This window comes from Bufo gargarizans, chromosome 4 (genome assembly GCF_014858855.1).
Source record: "Bufo gargarizans isolate SCDJY-AF-19 chromosome 4, ASM1485885v1, whole genome shotgun sequence".
NCBI lineage: Eukaryota > Metazoa > Chordata > Amphibia > Anura > Bufonidae > Bufo > Bufo gargarizans.
The window spans coordinates 66,003,888-66,026,422 of record NC_058083.1 but is presented as its reverse complement, the minus strand read 5'-3'; positions in this window follow the sequence as shown (position 1 = coordinate 66,026,422).

The window sequence follows — 22,535 nt, the reverse complement described above, 5'->3', positions numbered from 1 at the left end:
CACTCCTGACACCGTGTTTCCTGAGGTGATGTGAGGTATTTCAACAACAACTTTATTCAGACACAAGCAATATAACAAAGGTTATAAACTGTCATATCTATATAGCCCACAGGGGGCAGTAAACATGTTTACATGTATAACTTCTAACATCCTCCCTTTCTTGTAAAATCAAGTAATATATAACATAAGATGATTGGATACCACAATACATTCCAAAAGTGACATTCCACGGTGGGAGATGTTTGGACTCCCTTTCGTGATCTGCTCCATTCTCCTCCCTCGGAGTGACGGCCAGTGACATCCTGTATACCGCTGCAGCCAATCGCTGGCCTCAGGGGTGTACAGCGTGGTATACAGGATGTATTCATTAGGCACAGAGAAGGCGCTGTCTCTGACGATGGCGAGTCCAGACCCCCACTGATCACACATACATGGTGCTGTATAAAGTAGGACCCTATAAAGAGGACCCCTCACCTCTCCTGACATGCATCCCTTGTGTAATACCAATTCTGGGGCATCTATTCTTTCAACTCTGTTATTCCTGATAGAAGTTTGTCCAATCAGTGCTGCCAGTGTCAGGCCGTGCAGAGACCCCCCCCCCAACTGGTAACACCCGTCTGTACCTTTACTGCAAGCTGCTGGCAATTCATTCATAAACTTCTAGTAGGAATAATACAGGAACGGCATTACCTAGAGTCAGAAGGACAGAGGCTCCAGAATGATTACATGGGGAATACAAGTAGTTACTAAGACTGGTCAGTGATGCAGCCTCGAAGGTGAGATCATTCTGTGCAGAAATCATTTGACTATAAGTCTCGGTTTCATGATGATTTGCCTGCCGTGTGCCCGGCATCAGATTCACTCTACAGATACAGGTCATAAAAGTGCAACAGGGGCCTCCCCCCCCTTCCTAGGGCCCTATATAACGTGACAAAGGTGTAGGAATGCCGAGCGGTATAGTGCGGCCTAAAATGTCTCTCTATGTGTGTCACGGTGCTCCTACCTGGACACGGCTGGACCCCAAGCTTTGGCTCCGAAGCAATAAATAGGGGGAATAATTGAGGGATTGAGGAAAGAATAGAGTCCAGACCTTGTATAAAGTTGAACAGCAGCTTTACTTGAATAAATGTTCATCCGGGACAATCTTCAAGCTTTATCTTGGTCCCAGCAGACTTTAGCATTAAACCTTGGCAGGCAAGCTCGTCTCTGCTACATCTGTTGCTCTCTGGCTCTGCTGTACTGACAGGATCGCTGTATAACTCAGACTCTTCTATCTGCTGCACTTTCTCTCTTTGTAGTCTGTCTCTTAAGTTATGTCAGGGAACTATACTCCTCCTGGCTCCTGAATATGCTTTGGCCTCCATGGCCAGCAGAGCTGAGGACGCTCTGGCTGGCATTGGTTTGGCACTTCCAGCAGAGACGTGCCCAGCACACCCTCCCTTGGTAGGGGGAAAGCTGGAACTCACTAGAAACTGGTCCCCACCCTTCCTGCAGGAAGTGGGACTTGCCCACTGCTCCACAGAGGGGGGGGGGGGGGTTAGAATTGAATGGAAAGCTCCATTCTACCTAACTGTAGCTCTGCCGTGTTTACTGCCACCTGCTGGTGAACCAGGTGTAAGAGGCAGCCCTGATCATCCAGCAACATTTCCAACACATATATATATATCAGACTGTCATGTTTCCCTCCAGCCACCAGAGGCCACTGTGGCTGAGTAGGACAGTGAGAGGAGTTGTTTCCAGAGGATAAGGAGTTAAGGTTTTCCCAGGCTGAGCAGGGAGCCTGGGCTGAAGGTGTCTGAGTACACAGGAAGAAGGACGCTGTGCACTGAGAGGGAGATCCACAGGGAAGATTAGAGTGATTTCTCCCTGCCTGCTGTGACACAGTATCTGGGACATTAGAGTGTGTTTGCTCTCTGACTGAGCTGATGTGTCCTGGTGTAGAAGAGAGACTGCTGTAGTGTGAGGCACTTACCAGAGGAACTGTGAGTGAATTCCAGGCCCTGCCTGATTACACGTCCAGAGCTGCTGATTATCTCTAACCAGAGTTACAGAGACTACAAAGAGAGGCCAGAGCTGAGCCACGCTGAAGCAAGCAAGCAAGCAAGCAACCAGATCGGGACCCAGACTGTATCTGCCTGCATGTGCCGGACACCGAACTGTGAGTGCACTGATGCTAACCTGAGCTAGGACATAGTGGAATAGGATTTAGTTTAGTGCACCGTAGAGGTGCACCCCGGGTAGCGGGGACAGATAGGACTACCTAGAAGAGAGTAGCCTGCCATTGTCTGTACTTGTGTTTGTGATTCATTTGTGTTCTTTATGCAAATTTCCATTATCTTTATTGTGAATTCTCAAGCTGTTCATATTGTAAATCTGCTTCTCCGGCAGTTAGAGTTCTCTTTTAATAAAGCCGGTTTCTGCTTCAGCCTCCTTGTCTGCTGCACTGTACTTGAGTCCTGCTCTACGGTCTCTTCCTCTGCTGACCGTTACAAGTGGCGCTGCGAGCAGGGTACAGTCACAGAGATGGAGGCGGCTGAAGGCAATGTGCATGATGTTAATGTGAGTACCTCAGGCAATGGTGGAACCCTTGCAAGGGCCCTTCCTATTGGCACGTTGTTCAACTTGCTACCCAAATTTGATGGCCAGAACATGACACTGTCAGACTGGGTGACAAGGTTACAGAGTGCTGTTAGGATTTACAATGTCAGCCCAGAACTACAAGTAGAAATTGCTTTGGCCGCTCTCGAGGGTGAGGCCCGAAGAAATGTTCTCCTACAACCAGAAGCCACGCGCAATACATTGCAAGAGATGGTGAGATTCCTGGAAGAAATATATGGGGAAACAGCCAGTGCAGGGCACCTCCGGGCGAAGTTTTTTTACCGGATTCAACGGGAAGACGAAGGTGTCTCTCAGTACGCAACAGCCCTACAGGAAGTGTTGGCCGAGGTACAAAAAAAAGAGGCAGATGGGGTTACTGGCATGGGACCCATAGACCGGATACTGCGGGAACAATTTATTCTGGGGCTCTACAGCAATCCCCTGAAACAGGCTCTGCGGGAACGAGTCAGAGTAGACCCTACCCTAACCTTTCGACAAATTTTGGCAGAGGCCGTGACGCGAAACAAAGAAGACGGCTATGCTTCTGGAGTAATACGGACCCAGACCGTTACACCCCCCGGGGTTACAAGAAATGAGGAAGCCCTGGTCAGAGTGGTACAAGACTTGCAGAGCTCCCTGAGTGCCATGCACGAAAAGTTGACACACCTGGAGAAACGGATAGAGTCGCGCCATACTACTGAGGCTGCCTATCCAGCCCGACAACAAACCTATCAGGCGACTCCGTGGGTTCCTACACCCGAATGCCCTTATGCTAGTTTACCATACCATCAAGCCCCTCATTACCCTTCAGTGGGGCCATCCAGCCAAGCTCTGAGGGCACCTCCCACTCGCAGGCAAAAAGTGGGCCGTCAAGGGGCACAGTGTTGGCGGTGTGGAGATCTAGGACATTTCGCCAGAGAGTGTCGGAATAATCCAGCTGGACGCCAAGAGCCGCCGTTAAACTACCGACCCCTGCAGTAGTGGGGCGTACTGCAGGGGAGGTGGAGAGCCAAGTTACCCAGCAAAGCTCCGAACACCTGGTCGCAGGGTGCCCCACTATACGAGCTGAATTCGAAGGTGTTCCTGTCGACTGCTTAGTGGATACTGGGTCTCAGGTGACAACTATGCCCGAGTCATTCTTCTACCGTTACTTTCAAGCGCTGGCCAAGCCAGAACGAGAGACACTGGTCCGGGTTACAGCGGCTAACCAACAACAGATTCCTGTCACCGGGGTCGTGTGGATGAATGTACGGCTATGTGGACAGGAAGTGGGGCGGAAAGGTATCTTGTTGGTCCCCGAAACGTTCAAAGAAGATGTGCCGGTGATAATGGGCATGAATATCCTGCGAGAATTGGATCAGATCATGTTCACCAAACGGGGGCCGGGTTACTGGAAACAAGCCACCCCGCACAAACCTACCCAGAAAGCATTTCAACGGCTAATTCCGTTTTTGTGGAACACAGAAAAGTGTACCAGCACATCAGGCGGTGGGAACGATCCGAGCGCCAGGAAAGGCTACCTTCACCCTTCCCCCTGGTCGGGAGACCGTGCTGACGTTACCCGTGGGAACTTTCCGTAATCTTGAAGGCATGGAGGTGTTCGTTGAACCAACAGGCCTAGGAGAGCTGGGTCAGGACGTCCTGGTGGCCCGGACACTGGGAGTGGTCCAGAATGGACGAGTACCCATAAGAGCTGTGAATGTGGGATATCTAGAAGTTCCCTTGACGCCAGGGGTGGAACTGGCTCGTGTGTACCTACATCAGGGAGAAATCCTGAGTCAGAGAGAAGTGACTCTAGCTCCGGTAGGGGATGCTGTTTGGACCCTGGCAGTTACTGCCAGTGCAGAAGAGGCGCCGACCCCAGAATGGAATGGGGGAACCATCTTGGACCAAATGGAGATAGATGTTAAGGCTCTCAGTTTAGACCAACAGCGAGCAGTTGAAACCATGCTGTGGGAGAATCAGGCTGCGTTTGCCCGCCACGCTGATGACTTTGGCTGCACGAATGCTATCACACATGATATACCGACGGGGGACACTCCTCCAATTCGGGAGAGATATCGACAGATTCCGCCCAAGTTGTACCAGGAAGTGAAGACGCTATTGAAACAGATGATAGACTCCGGAGTGGTGCGGGGAAGCCAGAGCCCTTGGGCAGCCCCAGTGGTGCTTGTCAAGAAGAAGGACGGCACTATTCGATTTTGTGTGGATTACCGGCGGTTGAATGCTTGCACTGCGCGAGACTCATATCCTCTGCCACGCATCGAGGAGTCTCTGACGGCTCTAGGACGAGCCAAATACTTCTCCACCCTGGATCTAGCAAGTGGGTACTGGCAAGTACCCGTGGCTGAGCAGGACAAGGCAAAGACAGCATTCATACTCCCCATGGGGTTATTTGAATTCAACAGGATGCCATTCGGACTGACTAATGCCCCTGGAACCTTCCAGCGGCTGATGGAGAGATGCCTGGGAGACCTGAATTTTGAAGCCACTCTGATATACCTAGACGATATCATCGTATACTCTGCTACTTTTCAAGAACACTTGAATCGGCTAGGGCAGGTACTCGAGCGACTGCGATCCCATGGCCTGAAGGTAAAGCCAAAGAAGTGTCATCTCTTCAAGAGGGAGATCGAGTACCTGGGCCATAGGGTGTCCCAAGACGGAGTGCTACCGTCCCAAGACAAAGTGGCTGCAATACGACAATGGCTAGTGCCGAGAACACTGCGTGAGTTGAAGGCCTTCCTGGGACTGACTGGGTACTACCGGCGGTTCATCAAAGACTACGCAAAAATAGCGGGCCCTCTGAATGAGTTGTTGAGAGGAACGGCTGGGCAACCCAAGGGCCAAAGTATCCCCTGGGGACAGAAACAGGAAGAGGCCTTCCAGGCCCTGAAAGAAGCCCTGACATCGGCCCCCATCTTGGCTTATGCCGATTTTGATAAACCATTCATCTTAGCTACTGATGGCAGCCTCTACGGACTTGGGGCAGTCCTGTCGCAGGTACAAGATGGACATGAGAGAGTGATCGCTTATGCCAGTAGATCCTTGCGAGATACGGAGCGAAACCCCCATAACTACAGTTCCTTCCGGCTGGAACTCCTTGCCCTGGTGTGGGCTATGACGGAGAAATTTGCAGGATATCTGACAGGAGCTAAGATCTTCGTACGGACGGATAACAATCCCCTGGCCCATCTGGGTACTGCCAAGTTGGGAGCCCTGGAGCAACGCTGGGCGGCTCGCCTCGCAAAGTATGACTTCTCAATTCGCTACCGCTCCGCTACAGAGAACACTAATGCTGATGGTCTCTCGAGGGTTACTTTTGAAACTCCAGTAGGGGATATGGATGAACAAAAGGAAGAAGATGAAACTCCTGACTTCCGCAAGTTCGCTCCCCCAACAGTCGCGGCCCAGACAAGTGGGGAGGCCCGTAAGCTACCCAAAGCATTGGGGAGAACTAATGAAGAATGGGGCAGATTGCAAGATGAAGACATTGGACTGCAGCAAATGAAAAGCTGGGTAACCCAGTGCAGGAAACCCAACAAAGAAGAAAGGACTGATCTGGATGCCGAGATGAAGTCCGTTCTACATCAATGGGACAGACTGGAAGTGCATGGAGCTGTTTTGTTCCGCAAGTGGCAACAGCCTGCCGACCTAGAGGCGAGGTGGCAGGTAGTGATACCCAGAAGAATGGCACGGGAGATAGCCAAAGAGGCTCATGAGTTTGGAGCTCACTTCGGGCCAGTCAAGACATACCAGTGGCTGCAGCGTTATGTGTATTGTCCGCGACTGGAGGCCACAGTTGAAGAAGTTTGCCGACAGTGTCGAGTGTGTGAACTCACGAAGAGTACAGACCAGAGAGCACCCCTACAGTCCATCCAGACCACAGAACCGCTGGAAGTGTTGATGATAGACTATCTTCTTGTGGGACAATCGTCAAGAGGTCCACAGTATTGCCTGGTCATGATCGACCACTTCTCCAAGTTTGCAGTAGTCACCCCAACTCGGGACCAGACGGCCGAGTCCGCTGCACGAGCCATTTGTCAAGACTTCATTCGGGTCTATGGGTGTCCAAAGCGGATCCATTCAGATCAAGGGGCGTGCTTTCAAGGAAAAGTGATGGAAGAGCTACATCGACTGTACGGCATTGAAAAATCCAGGACAACTCCTTATCATCCCCAAGGAAACGGAGCCTGTGAGCGCTTTAACCGCACATTGCTGCAAATGCTGAGGACGCTAGAGGAAGACAAGAGGGCACACTGGCCTGACTACCTGCCAGAATTAGTCTGGGCTTACAATAATCATGTCCACACCACCACCGGTTACACCCCATACATGTTACTGTTCGGTAGGGCTGGTCGAGAGATCGTGGAATTAAACCTAGAACAGCCAGAAGACCTAATAGAGCGATCAACCACCTCATGGGTGAAAGAACACCGTCGGCGTCTCCAGACCATTCGCCGGTTGGCAGGTCAGCGGTTACAGGAGAGAGCTCATACAGACCGTCCTCCAGTTCAGGAGGTTCCATTGCAGCCTGGGGATCGGGTACTGGTACGAGAGAAACGTCCCAGAGGCAAGTTGAGTGAGCGTTGGGAAGTACAGCCATACAAAGTGATCAAGAGAGTGTACCCTAATGGTCCGGTCTACGAAGTGCAGGTTGAGAATGGGGAATTTGCTTCACGGACTCTACATAGGAATATGTTACGGCCATGCCGGTCCAAAGATCCCGCACCTGTTCAGAGGACACCTCTCCTTCTCCTCCTGCCCCATACTCAGAACTTGTTATCTCTGATGGAGATGATGGTGAAGACTGGTGGACTGCTCCCAACACTGAAGAAGCCTCCCAGGTTACAGGTGATGAAGGCACTGTCACAGAACCATTGCCAGCCCGTAATGGAGAGGGGCCCTCGGACACACCCGAACCTCCTATTGTGGTGGATGAATCCAGACTGGCAGTTCCTAGTGGAGAGAGTCAGGTCGTAACAGATAGCCAGGACCTCCGGAGATCCAGTAGGCTTACTGCAGGGGTTCCACCAAACAGGTACGCTGCTGATGAGTTCATTTGGTCCACCTGTATGCATTGTGGACAATGTTGTACTGCTGTATAAAAAGTTACACTAACCATTATTTCTATGGACTATATAGCAAGGCCGAGGACGGCCACCTTTAAGTGGGGAGGCATGTAAGAGGCAGCCCTGATCATCCAGCAACATTTCCAACACATATATATATATCAGACTGTCATGTTTCCCTCCAGCCACCAGAGGCCACTGTGGCTGAGTAGGACAGTGAGAGGAGTTGTTTCCAGAGGATAAGGAGTTAAGGTTTTTCCCGGGCTGAGCAGAGAGCCTGGGCTGAAGGTGTCTGAGTACACAGGAAGAAGGACGCTGTGCACTGAGAGGGAGATCCACAGGGAAGATTAGAGTGATTTCTCCCTGCCTGCTGTGACACAGTATCTGGGACATTAGAGTGTGTTTGCTCTCTGACTGAGCTGATGTGTCCTGGTGTAGAAGAGAGACTGCTGTAGTGTGAGGCACTTACCAGAGGAACTGTGAGTGAATTCCAGGCCCTGCCTGATTATACGTCCAGAGCTGCTGATTATCTCTAACCAGAGTTACAGAGACTACAAAGAGAGGCCAGAGCTGAGCCACGCTGAAGCAAGCAAGCAAGCAAGCAAGCAACCAGATCGGGACCCAGACTGTATCTGCCTGCATGTGCCGGACACCGAACTGTGAGTGCACTGATGCTAACCTGAGCTAGGACATAGTGGAATAGGATTTAGTTTAGTGCACCGTAGAGGTGCACCCCGGGTAGCGGGGACAGATAGGACTACCTAGAAGAGAGTAGCCTGCCATTGTCTGTACTTGTGTTTGTGTTTCATTTGTGTTCTTTATGCAAATTTCCATTATCTTTATTGTGAATTCTCAAGCTGTTCATATTGTAAATCTGCTTCTCCGGCAGTTAGAGTTCTCTTTTAATAAAGCCGGTTTCTACTTCAGCCTCCTTGTCTGCTGCACTGTACTTGAGTCCTGCTCTACGGTCTCTTCCTCTGCTGACCGTTACACAGGCACATTACATTTCAACATAACAATTGCAAACATTAGAAATGCACATTGTGAAGGACCTGAACAAAATACACAAGATGACGTTTTGTTAACCCATTAGAGACAGTAGCAGGGTGCAGAAGTGGAAATGCCACTCTGGAGCATTACAAAAAATCATAACAATCTCCACATGTGCCCCCCCCCCCCCCCAACAGTGAAGTCCTTTACTGCTTTCTTTAAATTTTTCATTAAAGGGGTTATTGAAGACTGAACAACCCACCCCCATAATGACCGGACCCGTGATACAGGCATCTGGGACCAGGTGAGTATGGTCAGTATCACAGGTCTGGGTAATGTGGGGGGGGGGGTATGTTATCGAACTATTCCTGACTCACTACACTACAAGGAATATCATTACAAAGAATATAGAAGACCATATAATCATTAACCTCTTAAGGACACAGGGCGTACGCGCGGCGGGCTGTGATCAGAACAAGGTGCCTGCTCGAATCATTGAGTAGGCACCTTGGGTCAATGTCGAGGGGGGTCCTGTGACCCCCCCCCCCCCGTATCGGTGATCGCGGCAGATTAACCCCTTCTATGCCGCTACCGCGGCAAAGAAGGGGTTTGTATTTGAGAGAGCGCATCGAGTCCCCGCTTTGCTGTGGAGGGGACTCGATGTCTGAAAGGGCAGCCCGATGCCGTGCAGAGGCTGCCCAATGCCTTGCACGGCATCAGGACCTGCCTTCTACGGGAGCCGAGGAGATTCAGCCTCAGGCCCGTCTCCTAGGCAACCTGTCCAGCTTCAGGCCCGTCTCCTAGGCAACCTGTCCATCTTCAGGCCCGTCTCCTAGGCAACCTGTCCAGCTTCAGGCCCGTCTCCTAGGCAACCTGTTTATGTACTACTCACTGTAGTACACGAACAGGCAATGCATTACAATACAAATGTATTGTAATGCATTGCAGAGGGGATCAGACCCCAAAAGTGAACATCAAAAATAAAGTAAAGAAAAAAATTAATCAAATAAATGTTTTTAATAAAATTAATAAAGTAAAAAAAGAAAACAAAAAAATGCCCCTTTCCCTTATTTTATAATAAAAAAAATGAAAAAACCCACACACCTATTAGGTATTGCTGCGTCCATAATGACCGGCTCTATAAATATATCACATGATCCACCCTGTCCAATAAATACCATAAAAAAAAAAAAGCGACGTAAAAAAAAGCTATTTTTGTCACCTTACATCACAAAACGTGCAACACCAAGTGATATAAAAAGGCATATGCCCCCCAAAATAGTACCACTCTAACCGTCACCTCATCCTACAAAATCTGAGCCTCTAGCTAAGCCAATCGCCACCCCACAAAAAAACTATGGCTCAGAATATGGAGACACTAAAACATTATTTTTTTTGTTAAAAAAATGCTGGTATTGTGTAAAACTTAAGTAAATAAAAAAAGTATACATATTAGGTAGTTCCGCGTCCGTAAGAACCTGCTCTATAAAAATATCACATGACCCAACCCCTCAGGTGAACACCGTAAAAAAAAACGTAAAAAAAAGCCATTTTTTTTCACCTTACATCACAAAAAATGTAATAGCAAACGATCAAAAAGTTATACACACCACAAATTAGTGCCAATCAAACCGTCATCTCATCCCGCAAAAATCATACCCTACCCAAGATAATCGCCCAAAAACTAAAAAAAATATGACTCTCAGACTATAGAGACACTAAAACATGATTTTTTTTTGTTTCAAAAATGAAATCATTGTGTAAAACTTACATAAATAAAAAAAGTAGACATATTAGGTATCGCTGTGTCTGTAATAACCTGCTCTATAAAAATATCACATGACCTAACCCCTCAGGTGAATACCGTAAAAATAAAAAAATAAAACGGTGTAAAAAAGCCATTTTTTGTCACCTTACATTACAAAAAGTGTAATAGCAAGCGATCAAAAAGTCATACGCACCCCAAAATAGTGCCAATCAAACCGTCATCTCATCCTGAAAAAAATTAGACCCCTACACAAGACAGCGGCCCAAAAAATAAATAAAACTATGGCTTTGAGATTGTGGAGACACTAAAAAACATCATAAAAAAAAAATGCTTTGTTATATAAAACTGAAACAAATAACCCCAAAAAGTAGTCATATTTGGTATTGTCGCATCCGTAAAAACCTGCTCTATAGAAATGTATGGGTTGGGAAGGGGAGGGGGGGTTGGAGGGACTGTGAGACCTTGTCACTCTCATTATCCCCCCTCCCTTGTCACTCTCATTATTTCCGCCCTCCCTTGTCACTCTCATTATCCCCCCTCCCTTGTCACTCTCATTATTTCCGCCCTCCCTTGTCACTCTCTTCTCCCCCCCTCCCTTGTCACTCTCATTATTCCCCCCTCCCTTGTCACTCTCATTATCCCCCCCTCCCTTGTCACTCTCATTATTCCCCCCCTCCCTTGTCACTCTCATTATTCCCCCTCCCTTGTCACTCTCATTATTCCCCCCCTCCCTTGTCACTTTCATTATCCCCCCTCCCTTGTCACTCTCATTATTCCCCCCTCCCTTGTCCACTCTCATTATCCCCCCCCTCCCTTGTCACTCTCATTATCCCCCCTCCCTTGTCACTCTCATTATTCCCCCCCTCCCTTGTCACTCTCATTATTCCCCCCCCCTTGTCACTCTCATTATTCCCCCCCTCCCTTGTCACTCTCATTATTTCCCCCCTCCCTTGTCACTCTCATTATTTCCCCCCTCCCTTGTCACTCTCATTATTTCCCCCCTCCCTTGTCACTCTCATTATTCCCCCCTCCCTTGTCACTCTCATTATTCCCCCCTCCCCTTGTCACTCTCATTATTCCCCCCTCCCTTGTCACTCTCATTATTCCCCCCCTCCCTTGTCACTCTCATTATTCCCCCCCCCCCTTGTCACTCTCATTATTCCCCCCCCCTCCCTTGTCACTCTCATTATTCCCCCCCTCCCTTGTCACTCTCATTATTCCCCCCCTCCCTTGTCACTCTCATTATTCCCCCCTCCCTTGTCACTCTCATTATTCCCCCCTCCCTTGTTACTCTCATTATTCCCCCCCTCCCTTGTCACTCTCATTATTCCTCCCTCCCTTGTCACTCTCATTATCCCCCCCTCCCTTGTCACTCTCATTATTCCCCCCTCCCTTGTCACTCTCATTATTCCCCCCCCTCCCTTGTCACTCTCATTATTTCCCCCCTCCCTTGTCACTCTCATTATTTCCCCCCTCCCTTGTCACTCTCATTATCCCCCCTCCCTTGTCACTCTCATTATCACCCCCCCCTCCCTTGTCACTCTCATTATTCCACCCCCCCCTCCCTTGTCACTCTCATTATCCACCCCCCCCTTCCTTGTCACTCTCATTATCCCCCCCCTCCCTTGTCACTCTCATTATCCCCCCCTTCCCTTGTCACTCTCATTATTCCACCCCCCCCCCTTTGTCACTCTCATTATTCCCCCCCTCCCTTGTCACTCTCATTATCACCCCCCCTTCCTTGTCACTCTCATTATCCCCCCCTCCCTTGTCACTCTCATTATCCGCCCCCCTTCCCTTGTCACTCTCATTATTCCACCCCCCCCCCCGTCACTCTCATTCTACCCCCACCTCTAGTGTAGCGTGGCCGAGCTCTGTTCGGTCTGCGGTACAGGAGCATTTGTTTCCTGTACCCGGCCGGACTGACAGGAAGTGCTCACTAAGTGAGGGTACAGGAAACAAAAGCTCCTGTACCGCGGACCGAACAGAGCTCGGCCACGCTACATTAACAACAGCATAGAGCGAACACAGCAGGCAGGATTCTTTAAAGCGACAAGCGCCGGCTCTGCTTGGGGCCCCGGGCCAGCTCGGGGCCCCAAGCAATTGCTTGTTTTGCCTGTCTTTTAGCGACGGGCCTGCTTGGGTGGCACAGAAGCTTCATTCCTCCTACTCCAAGCAATCGAGAGGGGTGAGTGTGTTGCTACATAGAACTCTCCCCTTCATCTCAAGGGAGGTACATGTGGATGAGGAGGGTCGCTTTGTATGTATTAACTGCTCTGTGTTCCATTACCAAATGATACTAGTGGCCGTTTATATACCTCCCCCATATTCCTGTGAAGTCCTCAAAAAAGTATTATCTTTTACCTCCAAATTTCCAGATCTACCAGTTTTAATAGTTGGCAACTTTAACATGTTCTTGGACAGATCCCTAGATAAGTTCCAATCTGCTAGTGAGGCTTCTGGTCCTTTTCTATCCTCACTGGCCAGGACGCTCGTTGAAGTAGACTTGTATGATTTGTGGAGGTCCAGAAATCCCGGTGTGAAGCAATACTCCTGCTACTCGTCATCGCATGGCTCTCTCTCTAGAATTGATCTGGCTGTAGGATCTATGGGAGTGTTAGATACGGTCCAGGATATTGGATATTTACCCCGCAGTATTTCTGACCACTCCCCGTTATTGGTAGTAATGGATTTAGGAAAAGGGCTATTGGGTCCAAGACAGCCGTGGCGACTAAACCCTTTTTGGATCTAGTTAGTTGATACTGGTACTGTGAAATCTGCTGCTCTGACAGAATTTTTTTTACCAATAATGAAGGTTCAGCTAGTCACTCCATTATCTGGGATACAATGGAAGCTTATGTTAGAGGGATTAATATTAAACTGATTAGTTCCCATAAAACTAAAAGTAGGGCCCTCACAGCAGAACTGCTGGATAGAGTTCAGACTACGGAAGCTAAATACGTCTCTGACCCTTCTTTAGAAAATACTTCGCATTGGACGGAAGCGCAGGATCTACTGAAGGAACATTTGATTAGTAGGGTTGGGGACAAACAGTTTTTTAAAACCCAACATTATTTTATGGAAGGGGAATGTACGGGCCACCTACTAGCTACTATTATTAAGACCCAATCAGGCCCATCTTGTGTATTGGGAATCACTAATACGCTGGGCGTACAGGTATCGTGAGATGATAACATAATGAACATATTCCAGTCACGGCTGTTTGAGAGTAACAAGAGCATACACAGTAAAAAGAGCTACTGACCGGACCCAAACTAGGGAAGATAAAGGGTGACCCCTGTCAGACCCTCAAAGCTCTCCCTATGCTGCTAAAGCACATGCCCGGATCCAAATGGTGGAACGAGGCATGCCCGCGTACCTAAGACTGATGACCACTGTAACCCCTACAATAGTGGAAGGGGCACGGCCACCGGTGCCCTGCTCAGTATATGGAGGGAACCGTGGCCACCTCAGATCCAGTCAGAAAATAACCAGGTACACAACAATGTCTGCACACTTAGCTGAAGGAGCTGCAGCCGCAGAGAAGACGGATCCAAGGACAGCTGGCAATATCCGGAGTGCTTGCTGCAGCAGAACACAGGTCCAGTGAACTGATAGCTTACAAGTGAAGATACTCAAGCCAGAGCTAGAACTGAAATGAGAAATATAATCCACGCCGTACAATAGGAGGAGGGGTGATTTAAAGGCAGGGAAATCAAACGCAGGAGGAACAGCTGGGAGTAAAGACCTCATCACAGGGGCGGAGAAACAGAGCAGTGAGAACTCCTCCAAGCTCTAAGTGACATCATCACAGGGGTGGAGAGACAGAGCAGTGAGAACTTCTCCAAGCTCTAAGTGACATCATCACAGGGGTGGAGAAACAGAGCTGTGAGAACGTCTCAAAGCTCTGGTAGTGACAATTCCATGAGCACTATGCAGATGTCTATAAGTCCAGACTAGGGATTGACTGTAATGACAGAGATACTGTCACGGCTGTTTAAGGGTAACCAGAGCATACACAGTAAGAAGAGCTACTGACCGGACCCAAACTAGGTAGGAGAAAGGGTGACCCCTGTCAGACCCTCAACACTCTCCCTATGCTGCTAAAGCACATGCCCGGATCCAAATGGTGGAACGAGGCATGCCCGCGTACCTTAGACTGATGAGCCCTGTAACCCCTACAATAGTGGAAGGGGCACGGCCACCGATGCCTTGCTCAGAATATGGAGGGAACCGTGGCCACCTCAGATCCAGTCAGGAAATCACCAGATACACAACAAAGCCTGCACACTTAGCTGATGGAGCTGCAGCCGCAGAGAAGACGGATCCAAGGGCCGCTGGCAATATCCGGAGTGCTTGCAGCAGCAGAACACAGGTCCAGAGAACTAGTAGCTGAAGAAGTGAAGATACTCAAGGCAGAGCTACAACTGAAAAGAGAAATATAATCCACGCCCTGCAATAGGAGGAGGGGTGATTTAAAGGCAGGGAAATCAAACGCAGGAGAGACAGCTGGGAGTAAAGACCTCATCACAGGGGCGGAGAAACAGAACAGTGAGAACACCTCCAAACTCTAAGTGACATCATCACAGGGGTGGAGACACAGAGCTGTGAGAACGTCTCAAAGCTCTGGTAGTGACAGTACCCCCCCCTCTACGGGTGGACTCCGGACACCCAGGACCCACCTTCCCAGGATGAGCCCTATGAAATGCCCTGATAAGGCGAGTGGCTTTAATGTCCGACATCGGAACCCACATCCTCTCCTCAGGACCATAACCCTTCCAATGAACGAGGTACTGAAGAGAACCGCGGACAATGCGAGAGTCCACAATTCTGGAAACCTCAAACTCCAGATTGCCATCAACCAAAATCGGAGGAGGAGGCAAAGAGGAGGGTACCGTGGGCTGGACATATGGTTTTAAGAGAGATCTGTGAAATACATTATGTATCTTCCAAACCCGTGGAAGATCAAGACGGAAGGCAACAGGATTGATATGAAGAAAAGGTCGGCACTCCTTCTGGTATAATTCTCAATATTTTATTCGCCACTTGTGGATAGAAGTACACAAGTCTATGGAACGTCCACCAGGGCGACCAATAGTCGCAGCAACTGATTCAATTTTAACCCCACCAGCAGTTTTTCTAGAAAAAATACTTACGCCTTTGACCCAAACAGCTCCTTCATACTTAAGGGACACTAACCATTTCTTAGAAGAACTCAGAAAAATCGAAATAAATACAGAGGATATATTGGTGACCCTAGATGTGTGTAGCCTATATACCTCTATAATACACGACAAAGGGCTAAATGCAGTAGGGAAGATGTTGGAGCATAGTAAATATACATCTCAAGAGAAAGATTTTTTTCTTGCCCTCCTGACCATAGTTTTGACCAAAAATTATTTTCTTTTTCAAGATACTTACTATCAACAGTGCTGTGGGACCGCGATGGGGTCAAATGTCGCACCGCCGTATGCAAATTGCTATATGGCTCAGTTTGAACAGGATTTTATATATCCCCATTTATTTTTTCAAGAGCATTGCATTTTTTGGAAGCGTTTTATAGACGATGTTTTTTGCATATGGCGGTGCGACATTGAAACCCTACAAGAGTTCTTTTCCTTTATAAATAATATATGGCCCGAATTAAAATTCACAGCACATACAGATTTTTCTAAAATACCTTTTTTGGATACCTGGGTCATAAAGGGTCAGGATGGAGTCTGTCAAACAGATCTATACACTAAGAGTACAGACCGTAATAGCCTACTTTGCTATGATAGCAATCACCCACCTGCAACGAAAAGGTCTATTCCTTATTCTCAATTTAAAAGGGTCAGCAGGATAGTTAGTGATCCTTCCATTCGGAATATTCGCCTTAGAGAAATGACCAATAAATTTAGACAAAGGGGCTACCCCGAACGGCTACTTACGGATCAGCGTAATAAATGTGAAATATTGCCAATCAAACGTGATACCATCTCTAAAAAACTTCCCCTAGTTATACAATATCATCCTTGGATGAACCGGGTTAGGGCGGTAATTAATAGGCATTGGAACATTATCACCAGGTCTTACCCTCAGATTACAGAATTCCAAAGTCCCCCAATGCTATGTTACAAGCGGGCAGATAATTTAAGGGACAAGATCATTAGAGCAGATGTAGGTACAGCTAAAAAGGGCCCCCGACAAATGACATTTTCTACTGTCAGGAAGGGCACCTTTTCTTGTTTAAGCTGCATCCACTGCTCCAGCATAATAAAAGGCCCTTATATTTCACATCCACACAGTGGGGAACAAATTCCCGTAAAGGGCCACTTCACATGTAACAGTTCCTTCATTATATATCTATTGAAATGTCCATGTGGACTCTGTTACGTAGGGGAGACTACAATGAGAATGAAAGATCGTTTTGCGAAACACAAATCGACCATTCGTAACGAAAATCTATTATTGCCAATTCCTCTGCACTTTTCGCAGCAAAAACATAATGTGGCCCAACTTAGGTTTCAGATTATCGAGGAGGTACTGCCCCCTAGAAGAGGGGGAAATAGGGTGGAGTTATTGTTAAAACGTGAAGCCTATTGGATACACCGTCTACAGACGTTGACACCCAAAGGGTTGAACCGTGAGTACGCGGTCAGCAGTTTCCTATGAGAATATGCATGAATTGATTTTGCGAGTAATTACCCGTTTATATTCGTACTAATGAGAACATTTGTCTTTATATTCTTTATGTGTTTCCACAGTGTAACTGAACTTGCGATCCCTGATGACACAGAGGGATCGCATCCATGTTTGTATTTCGGATGTTAGTAAATATACCTTGGTTGCCTTGCCAACATGACGCTTGAATCAGATGACCTGAAGCTCGATCATGTGATGAGGGGCGGGCTATTTAAACATGTCTTGGTATTCATTTCATTGCCATTTGCCATTTGCATGAGTTTGAGAAAGGCACTTGTACGTGCCGAAACGCGCGTCACTTCTATTCAAAAGTGGCGAATAAAATATTGAGAATTATACCAGAAGGAGTGCCGACCTTTTCTTCATATAAGCATCTGGGGGACACCCACGGATCGTGCACCCACACTGCAGTGCCGCCCGATTTTTATCTTAAGTACTACGTCTTCTCGGAGCGTGCACGCATACCATGCAACAGGCTGCGGCATTACAAATGAACACTTTCAGCTACGACGATGACCAGGCACGTCGGATAGTAGCGCAAGTGGACTCATCAGTGGAATTCCCTGAAGGTTCCATCGAGTGAATTCAGAAGCCGTGATTTGGAAAAGGAATCCAAGCATCTGATCTCTCTAGAGCTACACGCGGCAACACTTGCGGAATATTACCGCACACAACGGATACCACGGGGCCTTCGGGTGAACCTCAGACCTACGTTATTTGGTGATAACTTGGAATACTGTACCCGATTCGCCAACATTCTGAATAAGTGCTCTCTGGATTTGATTACACTAACGATTGAACACCTTAATCAAGCCATCGTTGATAGCAAGCAGGCTATTAACTCCATTGAAATCCAATTAAAGGACTGTCTTAAATCAGAGGATTTACAAACACTGAAAACCAAAGTTGAGAAACAATGTACAGATTTAAGGATACAAATCCAAGCTACAAAAAGAAACAAGTACATTCGGGACACCGAGGACTATTCCACCAATCGTGTATATCGGTGGCAAGACAAGTCCGGTACGGCTATCCAGAACTTCAGACGCCCAGGCCGCAGGGCAGGCTATTCATCCTCAGGATCTGGGAGCGAATCTACAATTGGCCAACAACCTTTTTTAGGGAGACGACGCCGGCCAAAAAAGCCAATACAAGGAGAGCCGGCCGCCATCATCGGAGAAGTAGATGCACCGCGAGTGACTCGCTCACAGGTACGCCCGATTCTTTAGTTCTAAACCTGTCTTCCAAGACTTTGAATGTGGCTCAAATACAGTTATTACAGAGGGGTCTATGATTTAGCCCCACTGCACCTCTTGACACCTTTAATTTGGACATGGATCTCCAACGTTTCTTTCGGTCTATACGACTTAAAGCCCACTTTTCCAAAGAGGGGGAGGCTGCATCAGGTGATATTGGACATTCAGAAGAAACCAGAGGTTCATTGACGTTGAAACAGTTTGGGTTACGGCTGAAAAGCCATTATATGCCACCTAAGAGCGAACACCCTGTAGAAACATTCATAGGGCTAGTTAAGAGGGATATTGATAAGTTACTTGTACAGATTAAACAAGGGGGGGAATGTTATTTACATCAAAATCTTTCAATTGTGGAAAGACAGACTATTCGTCAGTTATTAGATGATGAAACACTTATATTTAAACCTGCTGATAAAGGGGGAGCGTTAGTGATACTTGATAAGGACTATTATGTACAAGAAATTCTTGGACAATTGTCCGATAGCGAAACATATATAACCTTATCAAGGGATCCGGTTTTTGACATTAAGCGTGAGCTTGTACAAATAGTCAATCAATATGAAATGAATGCCACTATTGATCGGAAGTTGGCAGAATTTCTCATTAAACAGCACCCTATTACTCCTGTGTTTTACACTCTCCCCAAAGTACACAAGTCTATGGAACGTCCACCAGGGCGACCAATAGTCGCAGCAACTGATTCAATTTTAACCCCACCAGCAGTTTTTCTAGAAAAAATACTTACGCCTTTGACCCAAACAGCCCCTTCATACTTAAGGGACACTAACCATTTCTTAGAAGAACTCAGAAAAATCGAAATAAATACAGAGGATATATTGGTGACCCTAGATGTGTGTAGCCTATATACCTCTATAATACACGACAAAGGGCTAAATGCAGTAGGGAAGATGTTGGAGCATAGTAAATATACATCTCAAGAGAAAGACTTTTTTCTTGCCCTCCTGACCATAGTCTTGACCAAAAATTATTTTCTTTTTCAAGATACTTACTATCAACAGTGCTGTGGGACCGCGATGGGGTCAAATGTCGCACCGCCGTATGCAAATTGCTATATGGCTCAGTTTGAACAGGATTTTATATATCCCCATTTATTTTTTCAAGAGCATTGCATTTTTTGGAAGCGTTTTATAGACGATGTTTTTTGCATATGGCGGTGCGACATTGAAACCCTACAAGAGTTCTTTTCCTTTATAAATAATATATGGCCCGAATTAAAATTCACAGCACATACAGACTTTTCTAAAATACCTTTTTTGGATACCTGGGTCATAAAGGGTCAGGATGGAGTCTGTCAAACAGATCTATACACTAAGAGTACAGACCGTAATAGCCTACTTTGCTATGATAGCAATCACCCACCTGCAACGAAAAGGTCTATTCCTTATTCTCAATTTAAAAGGGTCAGCAGGATAGTTAGTGATGCTTCCATTCGGAATATTCGCCTTAGAGAAATGACCAATAAATTTAGACAAAGGGGCTACCCCGAACGGCTACTTACGGATCAGCGTAATAAATGTGAAATATTGCCAATCAAACGTGATACCATCTCTAAAAAACTTCCCCTAGTTATACAATATCATCCTTGGATGAACCGGGTTAGGGCGGTAATTAATAGGCATTGGAACATTATCACCAGGTCTTACCCTCAGATTACAGAATTCCAAAGTCCCCCAATGCTATGTTACAAGCGGGCAGATAATTTAAGGGACAAGATCATTAGAGCAGATGTAGGTACAGCTAAAAAGGGCCCCCGACAAATGACATTTTCTACTGTCAGGAAGGGCACCTTTTCTTGTTTAAGCTGCATCCACTGCTCCAGCATAATAAAAGGCCCTTATATTTCACATCCACACAGTGGGGAACAAATTCCCGTAAAGGGCCACTTCACATGTAACAGTTCCTTCATTATATATCTATTGAAATGTCCATGTGGACTCTGTTACGTAGGGGAGACTACAATGAGAATGAAAGATCGTTTTGCGAAACACAAATCGACCATTCGTAACGAAAATCTATTATTGCCAATTCCTCTGCACTTTTCGCAGCAAAAACATAATGTGGCCCAACTTAGGTTTCAGATTATCGAGGAGGTACTGCCCCCTAGAAGAGGGGGAAATAGGGTGGAGTTATTGTTAAAACGTGAAGCCTATTGGATACACCGTCTACAGACGCTTGACACCCAAAGGGTTGAACCGTGAGTACGCGGTCAGCAGTTTCCTATGAGAATATGCATGAATTGATCTTGCGAGTAATTACCCGTTTATATTCGTACTAATGAGAACATTTTGTCTTTATATTCTTTATGTGTTTCCACAGTGTAACTGAACTTGCGATCCCTGATGACACAGAGGGATCGCATCCATGTTTGTATTTCGGATGTTAGTAAATATACCTTGGTTGCCTTGCCAACATGACGCTTGAATCAGATGACCTGAAGCTCGATCATGTGATGAGGGGCGGGCTATTTAAACATGTCTTGGTATTCATTTCATTGCCATTTGCCATTTGCATGAGTTTGAGAAAGGCACTTGTACGTGCCGAAACGCGCGTCACTTCTATCCACAAGTGGCGAATAAAATATTGAGAATTATACCAGAAGGAGTGCCGACCTTTTCTTCATATAAGCACCTGGGGGACACCCACGGATCGTGCACCCACACTGCAGTGCCGCCCGATTTTTATCTTAAGTGCAACAGGATTGATGACTGACAAAATTTTATAAGGCCCAATAAACTTGGGACCCAATTTCCAGGAGGGAACCTTCAGTTTAATATTTCTTGTAGACAACCACACCAGATCACCCACATTCAGGTCCGGACCAGGCACACGTCTCTTATCAGCCACACGCTTATACTTCTCACTCATCTTTCTGAGATTACTCTGAATCTTTTGCCAAATGGTAGACAAAGACGAGGAAAATCTCTCCTCCTCAGGTAAACCAGAAAGAGCCCCTCCCGAGAATGTCCCAAACTGCGGATGGAACCCATATGCACCAAAAAATGGTGACTTATCAGAAGATTCCTGACGACGGTTGTTCAAAGCAAACTCAGCAAGAGGGAGAAATGAACACCAATCCTCCTGGTTCTCCGCCACAAAACAGCGCAAATATGTCTCCAGATTCTGATTGAGGCGCTCAGTCTGACCATTCGACTGCGGGTGAAAAGCAGAAGAGAAGGACAGCCGAACCCCCAGGCGAGAACAGAAAGCCTTCCAGAACCTGGACACAAACTGCGTGCCTCTATCGGAAACAATATCAGAGGGAATGCCGTGCAATTTAACAATATGGTCGACAAAAGCTTGCGCCAACGTTTTAGCATTGGGTAAACCAGGGAAAGGAACGAAATGAGCCATCTTGCTAAAACGGTCCACGACCACCAGGATCACCGACTTCCCCGAGGAACGAGGAAGATCCGTGATAAAGTCCATGGACAGGTGTGTCCAAGGACGGGAAGGTATGGGTAACGGGAGAAGGGAACCTGAAGGTCGTGAACGAGGGACCTTAGCGCGAGCGCACGTCTCACAAGCAGCCACAAAACCCTCCACAGACTTACGAAGAGCCGGCCACCAAAATCTCTGAGCAATGAGATCTACCGTGGCTCTACTCCCGGGGTGACCAGCAAGAACCGTATCATGATGTTCCTTAAAGAGTTTGTGACGTAGCTCAGGAGGCACGAACAACTTCTCGGAGGGACAACGGGCAGGTGCCTCAGTCTGGGCAGCCTGGACCTCGGCCTCCAAATCGGAATATAGAGCAGAAACAACTACCCCCTCCGCCAAAATGGGACCCGGGTCCTCGGAGTTTCCTCCTCCCGGAAAACAGCGAGAGAGAGCATCAGCCTTCACATTCTTGATCCCAGGGCGGAAAGTAACAACAAAATTGAATCTGGAGAAGAACAGAGACCATCTGGCCTGATTCGGATTCATACGCCTGGCCGACTCCAAGTACGCCAGATTCTTATGGTCGGTAAAAACGGTGATAGGGTGCCTGGCCCCCTCCAACCAATGGCGCCATTCCTCGAAAGCCAACTTGATGGCCAACAACTCCCTATCTCCCACATCATAGTTTCTCTCTGCCGGGGAGAGTTTTCTAGAGAAAAAGGCACTAGGTCGCCATTTGGCAGGAGAGGGGCCCTGGGACAAAACTGC